Genomic DNA, 14108 nt, shown 5'->3' with positions numbered 1-14108 from the left:
GTCTCAACTTCTGTCACACGAGGCGTCTGTTAAGTGGGATTTGGATTGCTCACTTCTCCCCGCCCTGGGGCCAAACCAAGCAGGTTTTCTAGTCTGTTGTCCACATTTGAGACTCAGATTCTCATCATTTAGTTTTATAATGATGAAGAGGAAAAGAAGGAAGGGAAAGTGAAAGAGGTTGGAAGATAGGTCTTTCAAAGGTTGAAAAGCAATTTGGTTGGGAATGCCATTCCCTAATTTTCATGCAGTGTGAATTTTCTTAATCAGAAATAGATGGTAACGCAATTCATTCAAAATCCCTTTAACCTCTTTTTAAGCCGTACCTACTGTTGATTAGGCACTGTGGTAAGGACTAGAGATGTAATGGCTAGTAAGACAAAACGGCTGTCCCCATGTTTACAGCCTTATGAGGACAGGTGCAATGCAGTGTGGTGATAATTAGGACAAGATTAAGCACAGAACATGAGATTCTGGAGGAGATCATACCTAAACAAAGACCCCAGAGATGTATGTGTACAAGCAGGGCAGTTGAATTTTCACATTCCCCAAGAACAAGTGATTCCTTTCCATAGTTATAACTTCCAGTTGAGAGTACTTTGAAAATACAATTCTTAATGTTTATCTAAATTCTGGTTTTGTTCATTTTCTTGACTACCTCTTAAATTTTCATGTAAGAAGTTCAGTTTTAAAAAATCATCTAATTAACAAAACCTATTTTCTCCTTTAATACACTGTGAAGTGTGGATTACAAGTAAATAGAGTTATTAACATTTAGTGTTTTGTAGATCAGGTTTCTACTTGAGAGTTCAAATTCATTATGTTTACATATAAAATTTGATATTAAATTGTTTCATTTTAAGTGGTAGCTATTAATGCTAGAAAATTCAAATATGACATTTTTTATAAACTTAGTTTTTCATACATTTTGTAGTTTATTAGAGCTGGTCTGACCTAAGGTCTAAGGGGTGTTTTTTGTATGATTTCCTTCTTCCTTCCTTATTGTGCTTTCTTTATCTGTTTCCAGTTAATTCACAGAGTTGATAAATAGGTAACTGTTTCTTCTCTTACTTCCTTTTTCTGATAGAAAGATTTTTAAGCATAAAGGGCTAAGTCTCAATAATTTACAAAATTAAGCATAATTAATAAGTTTTTCAAGTCTATTTTTAAAATTACAATTCCTCTTGTTCTTTATAGTCTCTCTGTTTAGATAAATCACAGAAATTAGGGCACTTCTATTTTTAAACATTAAATTGGCTTTATTGGTGATTAAAGTCTATATTTTATAATAACACTGTAATAATGATAGAACACCCATCTCAGTAATGGGTCTAGAAGAAGTAAATATATATTAAATAAAATTAAAGTATTCAGGATTACAGTGTCTTTTCTCAAAGTAAGTCAAATTTAAAATGTAAAGCACTTAAAATGTTCCTGAGGATGCTTATTCAGTCATAAGGGAAATGTTTTTAGTCTAAATTTAGGTTCAGAGCCCATTTATGGAGCCACTGGCCTTACAGACCTGCCGAGGCCTTTTTCAGTGTCCTAAGTGAGTTAGCTATAAGATTTATAAATGGCTGAAGAGGCACCATTAAGAACCTCTTTCATGTCTAGCCAGGCCTAGCCAGTGTGGAGGAGACATAAACTGTCCTGAAATTCACAGCATAGTGTTGGACCTATTCAGTTCCCGCTGTACCAACCTGGAAATGAAAAGTACTTACAAAAAACCCTCTACATTGTGTCTCCATTTGGAATTATTCTGACAGTAACTTCACCCTCACGTGAACCAAACAGTTCTAGAGATGAGGTAACTGCATGGGATTCTGCAGACACCATTTAACAATTCTGGACCTGTGCTGGCCTCCAAATCAAAGCAGAAATAGGACTAGAACAACAGCAGTATGCATTCTGCCGTCGAGTGATTGTTAAGGAGCCCACAACACCTTGGCCTGATTCCAGCTGGATAATTACATTCATCTTGTCCTTATTTTTCATATCCTGTTGTTTCAGGTAAATATGGAAAATGATCCTTCATTTTGCACCCAGAAAAATGGGCATTATTGCTGCACATGTTAGTACTTAGATCCTACTACCTTCCTCTTTAGTAACAAGGATGGTGGTTAAAAAGGCTGTTTGGCGTTGCTTATTGTGGCTATTAATATTATAGCATCCTGATTCAGAGACGGTCTGTGAACACCCAGCACATGACTGGCTCTTGGATGCGTTGTGGAATACAAGATATCTCAAGAAAACCATTTTTCTGTCTCCCTCCTCCCTGCTTAGCTTGGCCCCGTGTCTTAAAGGGACTGACATCCCCTCCTATTCTCATACGACTAGGACAGTACTAATAGCTTCCATTTAGCAATGCTTGCTTACAGCACGCATGTGCTAGATCTTTTACATGCCTATAACATAATACCCACAAACAGTCCTGTAGGGTAGGTACCATGATTGTCATTTTACAGACAGGGAAGATGTAACTTGCCACTTGCTCACTATCACACAATTGAAGAGAGGAGGGAGCTGGAATTCAATTCCAGGTTTGTCTCACGGCAAGAGCTAGTCACTTAACCACCATCCTGCCTCACGGAACTGTTGCTGCCCAGAACTCTGTGATGCCCCGATCTACAGGTCATTGGTGACGTGACTAGCCTGTCCTACTGCTTGGTTCCACTTCACACAGGTTGGCCCCGCTGACAGAACCTCAGAACCATCGTGTGGCACTAGCTTCAGAAGGGGCCAGTGACCATTATGGTTACAGGTCACAAGGAAACAGAACTGTTATTGAGAGAAACTCTACGCTGCGTCACTTTATCTGCACAACACAAATGGTACCCCTACCTTTTGGGTGTTAGGGATTCCCTCAGCACTCATCTGTCCGTTCCTGCCCTCCCTTTCTTTCCCTGGTGGTGGGGTAATAGCAGTGTCTTTGGCAGGATTAGCAAGCAGCTCACTTATTTACTTTGGTTGCCAATAAATAACTGTAGCCTGTTAATAATTGTGCATGTTTTATGTAGCCTTAGATAATCTGAGATAACTTTACAAATCTGGCATTTGATATTGGATCAATGGCCCTTCATACCTGGTCTCCTGTTATATAACTCTCTATTAACAAAAAGCAGATCAAATCAGGAAAAAAAACACCCAATGTAATTTACTAGGGCATTTTTATAAATCATACACACTCATGTACTCGTAACTTTTTAATGACTATTACCTAAATACCAGCTTTTGCTTAATAATATAAAAGAATAAACCTGACCTATGTTTTCTTGCTGTAAAGTGTAACAGATTCTGTCACAAATGCCTTAAACCATAGTATGTTTGCATCTTTATGTGAGCTGTATGTGCATTTTTAAAATCTGTTTTGTTTCTTAGGGTGTTTTTTTGGTTTGTTTGTTTTTTGAGACATTTTTAGAGCAGTTTTGGGTTTACAGTAAAATTAATAGGAAGGTATATTTACCGTTTTTGGGCATTTTAAAATTGTTAGCTCTGTGAGGGTAAGATGTATTCCAATTTATCTTTTAGCATATCGTAGCGCCGAGCACCATGCTTTGCATGTAATAGATGCTCACTTAATATTGTTTACTTAGTGAATATATTAGTCTGTATTAGGTTGAACAGATTTGCAGTCCTAAATTGTTCTTGCCATCATTTCACTCTGCATAATTAAAGACGCTTTACAAAAATGATTAAAAATGTGTTATTGAATTACTGGTGTAGGTTCTAAAGCAGTGGGATGAGAGACCGTGGCTGGGCCCCTGTGAGGAAGCAGTGAGGATGACTGTCTCACTGTGGGGTATACGTGGTGGATTTTATGTGTAACTGAATTAATGGACTTCCCTTAGGAAGGTTAGGTTTATGATTTCCATATGGCACTCTGTAACTTCTCTCTCTTACTCTTATCCTGCCAACTAATAATTTTCCCCTATAATAAAGTAATGTTTATTGTAGAAATTACCTACATATGAAAATAAAAATTAAAATAATTGATAACCCTATTATCTAGATATAATCATTCAATATTTTTGTGTTCTTTTCTTTTTTTTAATCTTCCAAGCAATTTCATCATGTCCATGCAGTTGTTACCCTATATGTTTATATAACATGATAGTACCACCAGGTACCTTGTGGGTTGTTACAAAACATTTCTTTACATTGATGAGCTATGCTTTACTTAATTATTTTTCTACTGTTGGGCATTTAGGTTGCTTTTAATTTTTCTCTATCATAAAAATGATCCTTTTAACATAAATCTTTGTTTGTTTTCAGTTATGTAAGATAGATTTCTAGAACTAATTAGTGAGTACAGATTTTGAACTTTAAGTTCTTGATACAGATTACCCAATAGTTTTCCAGAAACATGTTAGCAATTTACACACTCATCGCAAGTGTGTGAAAAGGGTGTTTTATTGAACCATCATCAAAATTGATTATTACCTCTGTACACTCCTAAGCAAATGTTATATAGACCTACTGATTTTAATATATTACTGTCATCCACTATGCTTAGAAAAAGTGTATAAATTAAACACTTCAATTTGCTTTCAGAAAGAATTATGAAATATTTTTAAGGGTCAAGGCAGTGTGGAGGCTGCATGTTACAATATAGTTTCCACCCACATGCAAATGTATTTTAGATTTAATTATAAACTCTGCATACTTTTGCTTAAGCTGAACTTATGTTGTCCTCTGTATGGATACCTACTTCATTGTCAGTTTTCCGAAAGTGTTTGGGTGAAGCATTATATGTGGCTTTAACATTCCCTCTTGTAGCAATTAGTCTCATTCCTATTTGCTGTTGTGACTAAAGTTAATGAACATTCAAAATTTACTTTATTTATTTATGCATTTTTGTGTGGACTGCTCTACAAAAGCAACTTTCTTCCACACCAATATACTAAACTGAGTGCAGATGAATCTGAGTGGTTTCATTTTAGAGATTAGTAGTCATATGTGTATTAGGAAGGCAATAGTCTTGGAAGAGTACCAAAAAAAAAAAAAAAAAATCATTTTAAAGTGTTTGCCTCGTTCTCTAGTGAAAGCATTTTCGTTTCAGAGGCCACGGTGAGTCTTAGTCCCTTGCTGGTACTTGTTTTGATAACGCTGCGAGGGGCCTCTATGTGTATGTATATTCACACACATGAATTTAAGGTGATTTGAAATATCCTCTGGGGAAAATATAGGTATAAAATAACTCACCTCTTTAAAAACTGCATTCTTTCCTGCTTCTCTGCAGAAATTGTCTCAGCATAATACTGGTTCTATTTAGAAAATTAATTTTTACTTCTATATTTGTTTTTCATTTCAGGTACCTGATAAATCTTCTCTGTCTGTGCCCGATAGCTGCACAGGTATGTATATGAATTACCTATACTTACCTAAATCTTTGTGTTAACTGACATGTTATTACATTTTTGTGTATTAAAATTGCTTACAGGTTTCATAATGTGAAAATGTTAATTTTTGATACTTGTACATATTGACAGTTTCCAAAGACAGTACATTTTATACATACCTTACATTTCACTGTCTTGTAAGAATCAAAGAAACCTTTTCTAAGATTTGATGAGGCAGAATAATTTTAATTATAAAGCATTCAACTGGTAAAACATTAGACAATGTTTCATGGAACTGTACAATTAACAGGACTGCTGATACGGGGTCAAATTATTGCAAAACCACTGTTTTTGACATCATTGCTTTACTTTCAAACTTTTTTTTCTGCTTTAGAGTTTATTTTCTGTGGTCGTTGCTGTAGGTAAGGAGTGGTTGCAGATGTACTGTCTGCTGCACTGTCTCAAGCAGTAGAGAAATGGAAAAAAAATGTTTGCACCTGTTTAAAATCTCCACCGTGCGGTGTTGTGGTTCCTGGGCAACAGGCAGGAATTCTCAAAAGCTTGGTTGCACCTGCCCAATTGTTGCTTGCAGCTGTGTCATATGAGTGAGCTCACGGAGAGGCATGTTAGCAGTTTGCTTGTGCTGTTACGTATTCTGTGTACTCTGAGTCTGAAAGATTCTTACTTGATGTCGACCTCGAACTATTATTATATTGATTAATTGTAAAACTCACTGATTTTAGCTCCTAAATATTTTCTCAAATCCTTCATTCGGAGTCTCAAATATTTTTTAGTTAACTGTCCTAGGTAATATGTATGTTAACTTTTCTAAGGGATACCTGGGGAATGTAGATCTCTTCAGATAAGTGGGTTGATAATAATTTTTGTCATGGTAGACACATTTTGTGTTTGGCTTAATTTCACCATGTTGGCAACCCCACTATGTGAGGCTGGATGTAGCTATTGATCCATTTAGCTGAACAGATTTGAAAGCATTTGGCTATTATTAGTGGACACATGGGGCATATTCGGGAAATTTAAGGGTATAAGATGAATTCTAGATTTGGGCATGTGTTTCTGTTGCAGTTTGGTGTAAGTAAGAAAGAAGAAAAAGTGAAAATTAAATAGCAGTCTTAGAAAAGGGGATACAATCCAGATGTAGTTTTTAAGGCTGGAATATTATCTTTTACTTTCATCCAATTCTAGGCACCTGGTATTTTCTAAGTGTTGCTGTCAGTGATGTTTCTTTTAGTTAGCAGCTCTGTATATTTTCAGACAAATATCTATATTTTTAATATACACAAGCTATTATAGACTGTATCTTACACTAGTTAAGTTCTCTAAATGCAATATAAAAAGCTGCAACTCAATATAAAAAGTGTGTAGTTAAATAATTTATTTGGTAATCCCAAATTCCGCATATTGAAAATGTATTCAAATGACTGGTGTTGTTCTCATTAACATATTAAAATGCTAAGGAGTTTCTATCAGTATTTAGTAACATAAAGTCTTAGAACTGGTGTATCTTTTCCATTTATTGATCTATTTAAATGTGTTTTTTAAAAATAAGTCACCACAATATAAATTTAACATCATCTTTGGAAGGAGGAAACATAGGTGCTGAGAGAAGTAGAGATTGTCCACAGTCCCTTAATACAAATGCCTTGTATAAAGTAGGTGGTCAATAAATGATAAATGAATATGTATATGAATAAAACATGCCTGGGATTATATGAAAAATAGGGAAGAACTAGAGAATCCTAGAAATGTGTTCCTCATTAAATATTTTGGATGGATCTTTATGGAGTTCCTTTAGTTCTCATAATGCTGATTAGACAGAGATGAAGACTACTGATAAATTCTTTCCTTAAAATGAGAAACGAATATGTAAGAATTGATCCTCATTATAACCAAGAATTAACATCACACTATTTTCAGTAAGCTTTATATTCATTTTTGCTGACTATGAGGAAACTCTTTATATTATCTTTATTTTACACACAGTGCTGAGATATTTAATGACTAAGTTAAATGGAACTCGTCGCCTTGGGAAATACTTTGCAGCATAAGAATAAACGAATCTTCTGTGTTATAGGGTTAATGCTGTAAGTTTCCTGAGCAATCTCTTGTTCTCTTTGACCTCTCTCTCTAGCCCCCTTCTTCTTTCTCCCCAACTCACCCCTATCTCTAGCTCACGGAAACACACACAAAAAAGTATGTTGACTTTCTTCAGGTCAAGTAAGATCAGATGATATTAAAAATCTGTAACTATTTTGGTAAACAGAATTAATGAGCCCTGTGTTTACTGTATACAGGTTTAGAATTATGGCTTCTATTATTTACTAAATTTTAACTGTAAATAAGCAGAGATAAAGCCAAGTAGAGGTAGAGTGAAAATAGGGTGATTTAGACCTGCTTTATATAGGCACTGTACAGTTCCATTTTGGGAGCATAAGTCAGTCACATAAGAATGGCAGAGGCTGTTTCAAACCATTTTGTTTAGGCTTCTCAAATTTGGTGCCACTGGTTGATGATATTCAGGGATGCTGCTAGGCTTGGAAGGACCTTTCCACTGGGACCAATTTTTCTTTGTCCTTAGTTTACACCAATGGGTGAGAGGCCAATATAAAGGACATTATTTTTATTATTTTTGGAACCTTAGTGTTGTAGATTAAACTGTATTCTTTTGTTGGTCTCAACATTAGAAATTAAGAAATGAGCCAAGAACATGTATTAACTAGAATACTAAACCAGTAATAACAGCTTCTTCAGTGACTTCCTGGGCACAGTTGCAGATTTTTTGTGTGATTTCAGGGTTAAAAAAATAAAGGAAGAAAATCAACATTTATTTAGAACATAGCATGTCTAGATATAATTTCTTTCATTCTTCCCTTTCTCCCCCTCCTCCCCTCCTCATTTCCTTCATTCATTTTATTCCACATAATAAATGGATCCCTACTATTTGCCTGACACTGTGCTAGGCTAAGAATAAAACAAAGTCCTTGCCGGCCCTGGCTGGGTAGCTAAGTTGTTTAGAGCGTCATCCTGATACTCCAACATTGTGGGTTTGATCCCCGGTCAGGGCACATATAAAAGTCATCCGATGAATACACAAATAAATAGAATGATACATCAATGCTTCTCTCTCTCTCTCTTTTTCTCTCTCTTTCTATCTCTAAAATCAATAAAAATAAATAAGTAAATGAAACAAAGTCCTTACCTTCAGAGAGCACACAGGCTAGTAGGAGACAAAGGTATGTCAATAGAGCTCATTTTGGCTTCACCACTTATTAGTATAGACCCAGTCAAGTTACCTAATCTTTGTGTTCCTTTATTGCTCCATTTTTAAAATTGGAGAAATAGTAGTATCTACCTCATATATTGTGTTGAGTTGGATATAACACAATACACGTAAAATTCTTAGTTTGGTGTTTGGCACATTGCAAGTACTCAATAAATCTTAGTGACACTATTATTTCTATCACCACTGTTATCACTACTACAACTTAGATACTTAAGAAAGACCATCTAATTGCCTGAGAGCAGGGATCCTGGTCTGGCACTGTCATATAGATTGTCTTAAAAGTTCTATCCAAAGTTCTAGGGCTTGAAAAGAGATTCTAAAAATCATACAGTGTTAGAATTTGAAGGGACTTTAATGATCGTCTGTCTAACATTTTTATTTCATCCATTGTAAAAAAAAAAGCTCAGAAAAGTTTTATGTACTTGTCAGGGTTATACAGTCTAATAGGTGAGATATGTAGAATTTGAACCAGAGCTCTTGATTCTTGGTCTAGTGTGAGATACCTCATGTGTAAACATATTAGAGTTAAATTTTTTTTCTACTAGTAATTGGAGAATTGATTGCTTATGTCCAGGAAGTAAATGGACTATGCCAAGTTGCTGGAACATTAACCATATGACAAGGTATCAATGTAGTGAACCTAAAAGACCTTCAGGTATTCTTATAATGGAATTATTTTGCTATAAATTGATTGAAGCCTCTTAGTTTGTGTTTGTGAATAACTAGTTTGTGAATAAGTAGTTTCTTCATAAGAATAACTGAGTCAGGGTTAGCAGGATATTGCTATCTAAGTGACTTCAGATGCTTTCAAGGAGCCTGCATACCTTAAGTAAGCATCTTGAAGCCAAGGATCTCTGAACTCTGAAATCTCTTGTCTGAGTTTGAATTTAGGATCTTTGAGGTCCAAATGATGTGCACTGAAACCCTAGTTCCACAATGCAGTAGCTATGTGACCCAGTCAAGGTTACCTAACTGTACTAAGCCTAGAGTTTTCTTATCCAGAATATGACTGTAACAATGTCTACCTTTTAAACAATGGATATAAGTATTAAAGTAGATTAAGTATACAAAATATTTAGTGTATGACATCCACTAGTATTGCCTACATATTACTTTTCTCCTCTCTCATGTTAAAATATAAAGGTTGCTATGATGGGCACTGGAAGAATTTGGAGGAAGTGTGAGATTCACCCATTAAGAAAGTTAATTTTGGCAAAGTTATGTCTTTGATGATAGCAGTTGAGTATCTCAGTTCATTCTGGTTAAACTCACCATTTCTAGCTATGCATACTACTCTCTATAGAAGGCTGGGTTTATTTAAAGCAGGTGTTGGGAAACTTTTTTCTGCCAGGGGCCATTTGGATATTTATAACATCATTCGAGGGCCATACAAAATTATCAATTTAAAAATTAGCTATGGAAAAAGCTCCTAGATGTATTGAATTTCGAGTCCCACCTGCATTTGCCTTGGCAGGGCCAGATCAAATGATTTCGCTGGCCTGACGTTTCCCCACCCCTGGTTTAAAGAAACATTTAAGATGAGGATAATCACATGCACTAGAAGGTCCATTGATTTCAGAAGTGCACTTTGAGATGGAAGGGCTATTGGTACAACTCCCAACTATCTTCTGAAAGTCAGACACCCTTAAAACAAATTTTTTGCAAACAATGAAGAATCCATACATGCCAATTAAACCATATACTCTTACATGCATCCTAATGAACTGAAGGTGGTTCAGTAGGCAAGGTTGTCACATTCTAAGCAGCCCTAGGTTTAGTGGTCATAGTTGGCATTTAGTAGATGGCTGTCTTTTTTTCTTGAGAAGGAAATTAGTGTAGTAAAATGACCTGATATTCTCCTAGGGAAATTCCCTCAACAGTAGAAAAGTAGATTTGTAAATCTGTATGTGTGATTTTCCCTAATTGTATTTAATAAAAACTAGATGATCTTAATTATAGCAAGCTAGTTTTATTTTATTTATTTTTTTCCTGCCAGGCTGTTTATAATGCAGCAGTGTATTCCTGAACAGCAATCAGAAAACAAGGGAAAAGCACTAGATAATTTATAGATAGACCATTACTTAGCAGAGTTGATAAAGTTGACTTGCCTAAAGTCAAGTGTACAGTTCTGACCGTGAGGAGGCGCAGTAAATATTGATCAATGAAATTTTTATTTAGTTGAGTCTTAGTTTGCTAGGGCTGCCGTAACAAAGTATCACAAACTGGGTAGCTTAAACTAGAGAAATTTGTTTTGTCACAGTCAGGGAGTCTGCAATCAATGTTTTGGCAAGGTTGGTTCCTTCTAGGGCTGTGAGGGAAAGGTCTGTTCCAGGCCTCCCTCCTTGACTTATAGACATCTTCTCTTTGTGTCTCTTCACATCACCTTCCCTCTATGTGTATATGTCTCTGTGTCCAGATTGTCCTTTTTCAAAAAAAAGTAAGGATGCCAGTCCTATTGGATTAGGATCCTCTCTAATGATCTCATTTTTAATTTGATTACCTCTCTAAAGACCATTTCTCCAAATAAGGTCACATTTTGAGGTACTTGGGGTTAGGAATCCAACATATCCTTTTTTTCGGGGAGGGGTCACAATTCAACTCTTAGCAGTTGCATTAGTAGTAGTTAACATTGATTGAGTGACTTTCATAGTTCAGATGTTCAACATATATTATTGATAATTCTTACAAAACTCTATTAGGTAGATGTGATTTTCCCCATTTTACAGGTGAGAAAAGTGAAACTCAAAGAGAATAAGCAATTTACTCAAGATCACACAGCTAGTGTTTAAACCCAGAATTCCTTGCCCCGTTTTTAATGGATAAGCTGCATAACAATTCAGCCTATATATATATATATATCAAGTCATTAGTGTTTGTGCCAGAGGACATTTTATCCATCAAAAATGGTACATTATACCATTGCATAAGTGCTGAACATTGACTGCCTACATCTCCACTTTTGATTTTTCTTTTAAATCCTCACCCAAGGATATGTTTATTGATTTTAGAGAGAGAGGGAGACAGAGAGAAATATTGATGTGAGAGAGAAACATCCATCAGTTACATCTCATATGTGCCCTGACCGGGGATCGAACCTGCAACCTTTTTGGTGTATAAGGGATGATGCTCCAACCAACTGAGCAACCTGGCAGTGCGTTCACTCCCGATTTTTTGCTGACCTTTGTCTTGAAGGCTTAGTGTTTTTTAGCTCTCCTGCACCTGATGGAGCTTTTGGACGGGAAGAATTCTGAACATAGGCTGGTGGTTGATTCCCGACTCAGGTTGTGTGAATGGTGTGAAGAGCTAAGTCATGCTCGGGTCCGCTACCAAGCACATGTGCACGCTGCTCCCCTTTTCTCTCTCTCTTTCCACTCCCTCACCTTTGTTTTCTACTTTTAACAGGTAGTTTGTGATTTCTTCTTCGTTTTTATAATCCTGCGATGAGTGATAAACATTGAAGCAGCTAGGAATGAAGAATGACAAAACCGGGCCTGCCTCTGCTTAGTTGAAAGCCAGTGCTCCTGTAGGTGTTTGCTACAAACTGGCCACACCCTTGTTGTTCCTCATTCACACTAAAGAGCAGAGGGGTGCTGTGTACCTTACTTAACTTTCCTATCTCGCCAATGAAACAGTTTGTTTCTTACTTTGACGTTTTAAAGCAGAACTTGTTCATGACCCATTTTTGCTAATAATTCTCTTAAGTAACCCTTGTACTCATTTATAAGATTTTTTTTCCACCCACTGTCTGTCTAGCCTGGTTTAAAATTTTTATATATGTACTTTTAAAAAATTGATTAGCTGGAGAGCTGCCCATTCCTCTGTGCTGTATAATAAGGATTTAAAAACTGCACACTGAATTCTGTATAGTGTAATTAAAACTGACCCACATTTGGACCTGAGTACACCAGGACTTAGCCAAACTTGCCATGAGCTGAGTTCTGGTGGCAGATGGGAACTAATGAGGACACACTCCACTCCAGAATTTCCCAGCTGCTTGGCCCCTTTTTGTACAAACAAGGTTTGGAGCGAAGTCCGGATCCCAAGAGCATGTTCTGTAAATGTGCTGTACCCAGTGATTTGGGAAATGTTCTTACAAATTCAGACTGTTTCAAGATATCCTTAAGACCTCTGCTACCGTCAGATTTTAAACATGAAAATTCAAAGGGACCATTTGTGCTCTCTCCAACCAATTTTTAATTTCAAAGTGAATTAAAATTACATTTTTTTCCATCTTTTTTTTCCTGTGACTAGGGATAGAATGATCACTTATATCCAAACCTGGAGATTTGCAGGTGGTTGTTCCAGGATAGACTAGTCTCCTTGCAACCTATGGATCTCTTCAACTGTTTTGATGTCCTGGGACTATTCAGGCAGATGTAATTGAATCAGTTTGAAGCAGCTGTAGCTGGCATGTGGTCTCTCAGATTGCTAGCACCTGCTTGTTTTTTTGCAACTCACTAGAGTGAGGGAAGTGCCAAAACCAGCATTGGTCTTGGAGCAGATAAAGCACTTCAGACCCTATATTCCATTCTCCTTCCAATCCAGCCACATCATCACTGGTGCCTGAATTAATAAAAACCCTTTTCATGATTATGGCTGAGGTGTACTCTTCCTTCTCATTCTTCTCAGTATTGACATCCTGACAGTACTGACCATGCTAGTCCAAAAAAATAAGGGAGTATAATGGTGATCAGGTGGCTTTGGGGCTCTCTTATCATTAGACAACTGGGTAGCCTGTGGTGTGCAGAATCATTTAAATGAACGCACCAAATTTATTTGCTGTTCCAGCACAGTCTTATTGGCACAGAGAATGAGCAGTTAATGTATAACAAACTGTGAGATGTTGTGGAATATGATAAATACATTTGCTTAACAGGGGGAATGCAAAATTGAACTATATCTCTAGTATAACTCTAACATAATCAACATGGATTTCTTTTTTTCTTTCTTTTTTTCTTTTTTAATCTTTACCCAAGGACATTTTCTCCATAGATTTCTAGAGAGAGTGGAAGGGAGGGAGGAGGAGGGGAAGAGAGAATGAAAGAGAGAGAGAAACATCAATGTGGGAGAGACACATGGATTGGTTTTCTCCTGCACGCGCTTGAACAGGGGTGGGGAACCTGCAACTGAGATACATGCCCTTGACCTGGAATTGAGCTCACAACCCTTTGGTCGGTGGGCCTATGCTCTAACTACAGAGCCAAACCAGCCAGGGCAACATGGATTTCTTCAACACCTACTACGTGCAAGAAGGTGCAGTCTATTAAAAAAATGGATAAAAATTTTAGGGCATAATAAATATAAAGTATGTTTTAAAAGATATAAGTTTGGGACTTTTTTAAGGTTTAATTTCATTTAAAATGCTTGTTTACCTTATCTTTCCTTTGCTCTGCTATATTATTTGGCAGGCATATATTTAATTCTTAAATATTACTAATTTTCTAATGCTTAATTCAAACCTGGAGGTG

The 14108-nt window shown here is 36.4% G+C and overlaps 1 long non-coding RNA gene across 1 annotated transcript in view; it reads left to right on the top strand.

Moving 5' to 3' along the window:
- Nucleotides 1-14108, top strand: part of LOC148092889 (uncharacterized) — a 480973-nt gene that overhangs the window by 101184 nt on the left and 365681 nt on the right. Inside the window, exon 3 of the long non-coding RNA XR_015714668.1 lies at nucleotides 5309-5351. This is a non-coding gene — a long non-coding RNA (uncharacterized LOC148092889). The remainder of the gene's footprint in view (nucleotides 1-5308; nucleotides 5352-14108) is intronic.

This window comes from Miniopterus natalensis, chromosome 6, assembly GCF_054644295.1.
Source record: "Miniopterus natalensis isolate mMinNat1 chromosome 6, mMinNat1.hap1, whole genome shotgun sequence".
Lineage (NCBI taxonomy): Eukaryota > Metazoa > Chordata > Mammalia > Chiroptera > Miniopteridae > Miniopterus > Miniopterus natalensis.
Note: the sequence above shows the minus strand (reverse complement) of the source record. Positions and strands in the feature narration are given on the sequence as shown.